The sequence below is a fragment of the Euphorbia lathyris genome, chromosome 4, assembly GCF_963576675.1.
Source record: "Euphorbia lathyris chromosome 4, ddEupLath1.1, whole genome shotgun sequence".
Taxonomy (NCBI): Eukaryota; Viridiplantae; Streptophyta; class Magnoliopsida; order Malpighiales; family Euphorbiaceae; genus Euphorbia; species Euphorbia lathyris.
The window spans coordinates 24,002,616-24,012,232 of record NC_088913.1 but is presented as its reverse complement, the minus strand read 5'-3'; positions in this window follow the sequence as shown (position 1 = coordinate 24,012,232).

Genomic DNA, 9,617 nt, shown 5'->3' with positions numbered 1-9,617 from the left:
TTGTGAAGGTTGAATACAAAAGCATCAATCACAGTGATCTGTTTATCTTGACTACAAAGGCATCAATCACAGTGAGGGGTTATTAGGATGTGATGAAGATGGTGAAGACCAAGACATCAATCACAGTGAGGGGTGATTGGGATGTTCTAGTTCTTTTTGCTTCTGAACTTCCTCCCAAATGCCATTAATTATATATGACATAGCCGATTTTTCTTGTTTCTGTAAAACCTGGAAGCACTCCAATGTTATGATTAGTTTAGGGTTTGTGGTTTGAATTATTGTTGCAATTTTGTTTTAAATTTTGATAATGTTACGATTTTAATGTTATAATTATTGTTGCAATCTTTGTTTATGATTTTGATGTTATATACCACTTCGCATTTTTCGTAAATACTACTTCGCAAAATGACTTTTACAAACTGCGAAGCAAAATCGTGTACTGAAGTAGTATTTACCTTCGCAGGCTTCGCAGTTTGCGAAAAATGCGAAGTAAAATCATGTACTCTGGAAGGATTATCCTGGGAAAACGTACAAAATAATAAAAAAACGGAGTGCCAAGTTTGCAAGAAGAAAGATTTTACGTATATATGAGTCGATAATTAAGACGGAGTGCCAAGTTCGCAAACTAAGAAAGAATCAAAGAGAGAAACGAAGAGAGAAAGAAGAAAGAGTAAGAAATTTCTAAGTGGTTATATATATATGAAGGACATTTTGGAAAAGTCATAAATATATAGTCTAGATAGGTAACGGCTTGGGTAATTGATCTAAATATGTAAATAGGCCTCCCATTTGACCCAATTTTGTAATTTTTCCTATAAGAAAATATGTTGTAACCCATTTTAATTACATTGTCATGCAGTTAGCTGATTACTTTTTGGTTAGCCGATTACTTTTTTTGTTAGCTCTTGTTTAACTTATTTGATAAAACTTAGGTAATTATTAATATTTGTTTGTCTTTTGGATCTATGATTTCTATTTTTCTGTGCGGCTGGTGTTGCATCTTCAGCCATGTTCAACTTGTGGGCGATAACATATGGACTTACTTCAATCAAAACTTCGTTTTCCTAGACAAAGAAACCTTCACATTGAGTCAGTACTTTGGTGATGGCTTCTTTTATCTCGGGTTTCAAGCCTTTCGCAATTTTTACTTTTTCCCTGTGGGAATCATGAGTAGCTCTGTTTCTCCGAGAGCTATGGTAATTAGTTTATATTCGTCTTCTTTTTTTTTGAAGACATATTGATAACGAGGTTGAGTAAGTTTTTTGTGCCACTTTTTGGTTCCCTTTTATCATAACCCCACCAAATATCTGATGGAGAATAGCGCTCCAGCCTCTGGAAGCAATGGTCTACCCAGGATGGCATTATATGCTAATTGCCCATCCATGATGGAGAACTCTAAATCACCTTTCCAGGCTTGGTTCTTGTTGGTCCCTTATGATATGAGAATAAGTTCCTAGGGGGGGGGAGTTAAAGGAACTATTTAAAATTTTGCTTTATTAGGCTGACTTGTCTCAATTATGAGTTAAAGTTTTTCACTTGAATTTTTAGCACAATGATATTGGGTGAGGTCAGAGGCAGCTTTAATTGATCAATGACTAAAGCTACTTCTAACGTTGAGTCAGGAAATAGCACTTGGGAGTCTATTCATGAACTCAGCACCAATTCACACAACTCAGTATTCGTTCAGTTAAGCATTTACTAGACAAAATAAAAAGCAAGCAGATAAATGAGTTAAGGGATAGAAAAGATTACCCAACAGTTTTATCCTGGTTCGGCCTCCTGCCTACATCCAGTCCCCGGAATCCTTCCAAGCTTTAATCCACTATTGAGCTCTTTTGGGTAGAGCACAAACCCCTTACAATAGTCAGCGAGTATACAGAGTACCTTCCTCTATATCCTATATTCAACACTATCTACCTCTGAGTGCTAAATACCGAGCAACTCAAAGTCTCCTAATAATTTGATAATTCATAATGTTTTTGTTCTATAACAAAGAACACTTTATAAGATTTAATCTAATCGTTTACATAAAGATGAGAGTTGGTGTAAGATTGTGTTGCTTTGCTTTTTCACAGAACTTCAAGAGAGAATTTAGTCATCGTTTCGACTTGTTGAAGAATTGCATCGATTGAAACAAATGAGAGGCCTATTTATAGTGACACTTGAAGCCATCGGTCATTTTGAATTTCGAAATAACCGTTGGAGGGAAATGGGTTTGATGTCCCTTTCGTCCTCAGTGCTCAGTGTCGCGGCCAATAAGAACGTAGTATTCTCTGTGTCTTGATCAGTGCTTCAGTTGCTTTTGGTCAGCAAGCGTCAGATTGTCTCTCCATTTTCGGCAAAGATTCCTAGACAGCTTCTCTGTTGCATCTGAACCTTTCCTCATTTGGATAGACTTTGTCCCCAAGTTTATCAAGTCAACTTCTGCTTTGTCTTCTTGTCCGTTGAACTCAGCGGCTTCGTTGTGAAGGAGTTAGCCAATCTTCTGGATCCTTCTACTTGTTGGGCTGAGTTGAATCACAAACCTTTGATCTGTTTGACTTAGTTTGGGCCTTGACCTTTCTTATTGGGCTTTGGGCTTTATCTTAATGTCTTTCACACTTATATATTTAAATACTCCAAACAATACTCAACAAACACACTAGTAACAAATAAATCAAAGCATTTAAATTTAATGTGTTGGAAATTTATCTTAGGAATTTAATTCTAATTCAAATAGATTTGTCAAATCAAAATCAGTGTGGAAATGTGTTTCAACAGTTATTGTTTTCTATCTCACATTCCAACATTACTTGGCCCTTGGTTTGTATCATGTGCCCAGTTACTCCCAATATATGTATGAATGTTGGTTCAATTCGTATCGAATCTACTTTCAACTTGGCGAATGCACTTTTGGTGATAACATTGCAAGAAGTTTCGTTGTAAATCATCACCCGCTTTATATCCCATCCTTCGATGGTCATGGCTATTACTAGGGCATCCACATGTAGGGAGATACCATTTCCTGATTCGGCGAATAGTCGATTGAGAAAATCCTTGGTATTGTCATTCCGTGTGGAGGATGTCTTAGATCATTTAACTGGACATTGGTACCCTAGTCCGCCATCAATGACGTTTATAACGCCTTTGGATTTATTTTTCGGATCAGACTTCTACTTGCTTTCTTCCAAGTCTTGGGGGCTTTGGATGAATCTGTCTACCTTGCCGCTTTCTATCAGCTTTTCTATTTCTTTGGACAGCTTCTAGTGGGCCCGATCTGAGCATCATCAGGCCAGACATAATAGTGTCGTGGAAAGAGTTAGTGCATCCACTAATGCAACACTTCTTCTTAGGGCAGAGCCGTCTCCAGGCGTAGTGACAGTCTTAGCAGTAGCTCTAGCAACCGCCTCCCTATCCTTCATCACTAACATGCGAGAAAAAATATACGGGTTAGATGTTGTCCCCCAAAGGGTGTGACTAGCAAGTGCACTAGGTACAAGTAATAAAGTGATAGTAAATTATCGTCTCCACAGGGATAGAACAAGCAAAAGTCACTGATATTTAAATAGAACAGTCAGATTCTTAGAACGAAGATTTGGGTGACTTAAAATTGGAATTTGAGTAATTAAAATTAAACGCAATAAATAGAATAAATGAATCAGAGTTAATAACAAACATGCAAAGTAATTCTAGGGTGGGTCAGGATAATAGAGAACAGGCTAGAAGCACCACCAGACGGCTAGCGAACAAGCAGATTTCTCCCTAATGAACAATATCATGCACATAGATCCAAGGTAACTTTCACTAATCTCACTAAGGTCAGGTCTCCCATGTTCCAGAGATTCTACTAAGAGCATACAAACTAGTATAAAACGTGGGCTCATAAGAACTCTTATGCATTAAGAACAAGAAAGCATTTTAACCATGAGGCTAAAAACCATTGGCATATCAATTGATCGTGTCTCCATCCTTAACTAATATGTGTTAGATTGCATTTTCTATTATCTAACCCGAGTCTCCTTCGTGGTCATCCAACTAAAGGATAGGCTAGCTAGACCTATCATGAATTGAGCACCCAACCTAACAATCATCTAAAGATATTCTTGCATATAATAGGGAAGAAAAACCACTTACATCCACTAGCCTAAGGCTGGCTTCAGCCCATAGAGTGACTACTCACTCTTTGTCACCATGCAATACAAGAAGAAATGAAGCTTAAGTCTGGTCTATATTAGACCTTCTCTAATTGATGATTCTAAAATAGGATTTTTGATCCTTACAATGATAAATTATCAGTACAACAACCCAAAGTGGGTTTAAATACACAAGAAAACTAATAAAATACTAAAACAAAGACAAAACTATAGAAATCAACATCTGAGAACAGTGTGCCGAACAGACAGAACAGTTTGGCACAAAAGACAAACAGTCTAGCACAAGCAGACAAAACAACTGCTGCATAGAACAGTCTGCAGCATAAGACAAAACAGCCTGCAGTAAAGGATAAAACAGCACAAGCAGACAAGTCTGCCTACAAAAGGACAATGTTCTCTTTTCAATGATTCATTCAAGATGCATGCAAGAACTTTTTATCTTAGAAACTTGTTGTATCAGTATTGGGACTTCTCATTTCTCCTTCCGAAGCCTTCCTCACATGACCTCTCTTTCTCTCTCCTAATTTGACTGTTCTTGACTCTTTTCGAACAAGCAAAAGTATCAAAGAACAACCTGCACAAATAAGGCAATTTATAAGCCTTTATGGATAATAATTGGTTCATCTTAGTTCTAATTCGAGTCTAAGTCCCATAAATATATAGGTATAAATTGCACTTATAAAATACCCCCAAAATAGACTTTGCTTGTCCTCAAGCAAACACTAAGACACAACAAAAGACACCAAAGGTAAACTAGAAACACTAATCCGAAAGTAGACACAATTTTAGAGAACCGGTAGCAGAAAATACAAGGATCCTAAAAACGTTGAGATACTTTCAGTCTCAAGAAAAAGACAAGTAACCAAGCAATTTTAACTTCAAACATTCAATCAAAAGTTCTTGTTTTTCAACCAAAGTTGTAAAGCATATAATGAGCCTGAACATTAACTACCTTAATTAAAACAACTTGAAATTAGAATGCCTCACTAGAGTAAACACGCAAGTCTCTCAAAGTGTTTAGGTTTAATGTGTTTTTCACTCAACAACTACTTTATGAGCAATTAAGAACAATAAGCTTGCAAATCGGCCAAAACTCTACTGCTTTGAATTGAAAATAAGCACAATCAAAGGGTCTTTAAAAGGGTTGAATCGGGGGTTAGGTGTATGGGTAGGAAAGGGATAATATTAGGCTAAAGAAGACTACCAAGCTAAAGAAAATTGAGTAAAGTTGTAAATTGAAGAGTAGTTAGTGCAAGTAGACAATGAAGAATATGAATAGTGCTTACTTTTGAACAAGCAGAAAGAACAGTCAGCAAGACTTTTTTTTCAATTTTTTTTGCTGACTTTTTTTTCTTCTAATAAAACACTATTAAAATTATGCACATTATAAAAAATCAACTTTAGATCAAGATAATTAATTAGCAAACTTGGTAGATGTTAGGCATGAAATTGACTAAGTTAAACAGATAATTTATAAGGGAATTCGGGTATTTTTTATATCATTTTGTAAGGAATAAGGGCTAATTAATGTCCTTGTGCAGATAAGCAAAGAAAAATGCTAAACTCGCTGGAAACAGCTTGTTTTGCTAATGCCAATGAGGAGTGGAGCCTTACTTGTATCCAGCGGTTAAACGCCGGATTATCCAATGACGGACAGCGACAGATCATTGGTGGCAGTGAAAGGAAAGCGGCAGGAAAAGCAGGTGAAAGTGTGTGGCGATGGGATTGCCCAAAGAAGCATGATGATTTGAAGTCTCACCCCCTTGAGTGTTCAAGGGTTAATCTAAAAGTTAATCATTTTCTAGTTTATTTTAATTGTAGTAAGTAGTTGACTTTGTTTGTAAAAGGGTACGAAAGTTGTACCAATTTTGGATAGTCTCGGTCTTTTACCTTTAAATAGGAAAAGCAGAGAAGGTTTTAAGGATCAGATATTTTCTTAGTTTTTAACAAGTAGAATAGAAGGAGGAGAGAGCTCTGATGGAGTCTCAAGCTGTAACAAGAATTTTCTGCTCACTGCTCGATATGAGTGAGTAGACATTTTGAACGGGCATGGCATGGCCGGCCCGGTGATGTAAGTTTTACAACGTTTTTATGAATATTTAGTATTTTGCCAATGTTGTGATCTGTCGCACCCTGGCTTCCGGTTTTTACACAGGTCGGGGTGCGTGGCCGGCTCGATCTGCCTTTCTCGCGTTTAAGGTTTCGAGTCGCCACCAATCATCACTTGGAAATACGTGCGCGGGCGTGATTGGTCGCCCTATCTGTTTGGATTGACTCTGTATGGTTTAGGTTTGGTAAGGATGGTCTCTGGAGAAATTTAGGGTTCGTTTTTCCGGTTACGTGTAGGGAAGAGATGTGATCTCACCCTACCCCGCCCAACGTATCGGTACTATCATGATATTGCATGTCTGCTATTTGTTTTGCTTTGAATTGTCAGTATAGACCATGCACTTGTGTATTTTGGGGTTATCGCACTTAGTATTGTATTCTAATGACGTTTTCACATCGATTAGAATTAATTTGATTATGAATTCGAACGACGTTTTCACATCGATCCGAATTAAGTTGGTTGAGAGTTCGGATGACGTTTTCACATCAATCCGAACTGATATGGTTTTAAATCCGAAAGACGTTTTCACGTCGATTCGAGTGAATTTTAATATTCAAATGACGTTTTCACATCAACTTGAATTAATCTAATTTATAAGTTCAAATGACGTTTTCACATCAGTTTGAGTTAATTCAGAGATAAATTCAAGTGACGTTTTCACATCAACCCGAATTAATTTGGTTTAATATATTTTTTATTGATTCGGGATAACATCTCGAATCGATTTATTTTCTTTTTAAATTACACGTGCGGCATACGCGTAATCTCTTTTTATTAAATTAGAGTTCGATATTATTTTACGTATATCACATATACGATAAAAAATAGAATAGAAGATCCAAAAGGGAGCATCTCGAACTCTAGCGACGTTTTCGCATCGACTAGAATTAATCTTGGTTGCGCATTCGAATAACGTTTTCACATTGGTTCGAATTGCTTTGATTATTGATTCGGACGACGTTTCCACATCGATCTGAATTAACTTGATTATTTTCTATTAATTCGAAATAACATTTCGAATTGGTTTATTATTTTTTAGGTATATCATATACACGATACATTAAATCTACAGGTTAGATTTAGGAGATGAATTAAATGTTCGTTATGATGCAAGGGATATAAACTAATTTTGATTTACTAAGGGCCATATTAGAATTTAAACGAACTCAAAGGGCGTAGAGGTAGTTTAGGAGGGGGTTAACTGAACTTATCTTTAGACAATTTAGGTCCAATTAGAGATAATAGGAGGGCCTAATCGAATAAGCAGGGTTAGATTTATGAATTAATTAAAAGTGAATTTCGGATTTTCTTGTAAACGGGAATAAAAATAAGTTCAACACAAAAAAAAACAAAGCTGATTGGTATCATCGTAATATAATAGGCTATAACCGCAACGGCTCGCAATTAATTTTGAAATGAGCACTTTTAACTGATCACTCTTAATTTATCCATTAAATTGTTGCAAAGATAATGACCAAACTGATTTAATCGACTTGCGGTATCCGTGTATTCGGAATAACACGGTTATCGTCGATATAGGCTCAATTGAGCCAATTGGGCCATTATTAAAGCCTCCTAATTCCTAACCCGTAACCATGAGGCCTAAAGCCCATGACTTAATTAACTAAACCTATCCCCCTTTTTTCTTCTCACAACATTCAATCCCTTCTCTTTCCTTTGCGATTTCTCTCTTTTCTTCACTCCCCTCCTATGGCGATCGACGTGCTCTCCTCGTCCCCATGGATTCCGATTCCCTTTCTCCCTGATTTTCGCTCTCAATCACTCCCTCATAGACTTTCCTAACTATCTCACATGGATTCCGCCTAGTTACAGAGCCCTTGGGTCTCATCCTACGAACGACGCGATCTCTCGTCTCCGATGAGGAACTCTGAGTTCCCGAGGAGGTTCAGTCGGTTAGAATCTACATGCACATGTGAATTTTGAGGTTTGTATCCTTTCCTTTTTTCCTACACTCTCTTTTCTGAGTTCGGTCTCTCTTTCGGGTTCCTTTTGCGAGTTCTAGAAACTCCTCTAAGCGTATGAAATGTTCTGTGTTTTTAGATTGAGGTAAATGCTTGCTATGTTTGTTTGGGGTTTTGAGATAGAAGTTTGATTTTACTGTGTTCCACCATGCTTATTTCACACCCCTGTTCTAGTCTTTGCCCTTACTTGTCTGATCTTGGTTTCGTGTGGGAGGAGAGTCGTTTGAGACTCTCAAACGGGTTTCATGAACGCAACCAGAGCCATTACCGGCTCTGGAGGGTGTTTCGGATCTCAATTCGATTTGGGTAAAGTCGGGTTCACTTTCGTATATTGATGCTTAACATGTATTCGTATGATGAGAAACGAAAAGAACAACAGAAAGTAGAATTAAATGTTACAGTGAACAATATAAATGAGCATATATGATTATAAATGATGCTTTAGGAATGATGTTAACCTTTTGATTTTTGATTGATTGATTCCTTGTTACAATGTTGGGGATGAACTTGTTCTTGCTCTTTCCATCCCTATTACAGTGAAGCTTTTTCTACTACATTGATGGAGTTTTTACCAAATTCCTCCCCTTTACAGTGATCAGCTTTGTCAATTTATAGTAAGAAAATCACTGTGAATTATTGATCATGATTTCTTCATATTTCCTACTGTACCCTTGGGGGTTAATTTGTCAATCTGCTTGCTTTTTTTCACTTCTCGATGCCTGTTGGGATGATCTCATCTCTGCTGAATTATTGATTTTTTTGGTAAAAATGCGATTTGGTCCCTGTAATTGTGATTTTTGTGGACGGACTCTGCATTTGATCCGAGTCGGTAAGTTTGTTGGGAATTGACGGAATTAGTCCCGAATCGAATCGCCTATTTGAACTCCGGGTCCCTGTTTGACTGTTGCCGCTCCGGTTTGATTTAGTAGTCGCGGGTTAAATCTGATGATTCTAGACTGTCCTGTACGTATTTGGTCGCCTCGGATGGACTTTAGTTGTCTCGGGTGAATTTTGATTCTCCCCTGTGAATTTAGTCGCCTCGGATGAATTCTGATTGTCCCCTGTGAATTTAGTCGCCTCGGATAAATTCTGATTGTCCCATGTGAATTTAGTCGCCTCGGATAAAAACGAACAGGCACTCCCGGGTTGAATGTGGGCTTTTGACCCTGCTTTTCGGGATCCTGAGTTGCCTCGGCGTTCAAAGTGGGGTACAGAAACCCCCGACATTGTATGGCGGCCCCCCCCCCGGGTCCGCTACATTTGCTCCGCTTTTTTTTTTATTTTATTTTTTCTGCAAAAGATGTAATTAGAAGTTAAACATTTGTACCGTAATGTAATTTGTATTCGTATATTATTACTTTATTAATAAAAAAAGGCTCCATTATTTATTAT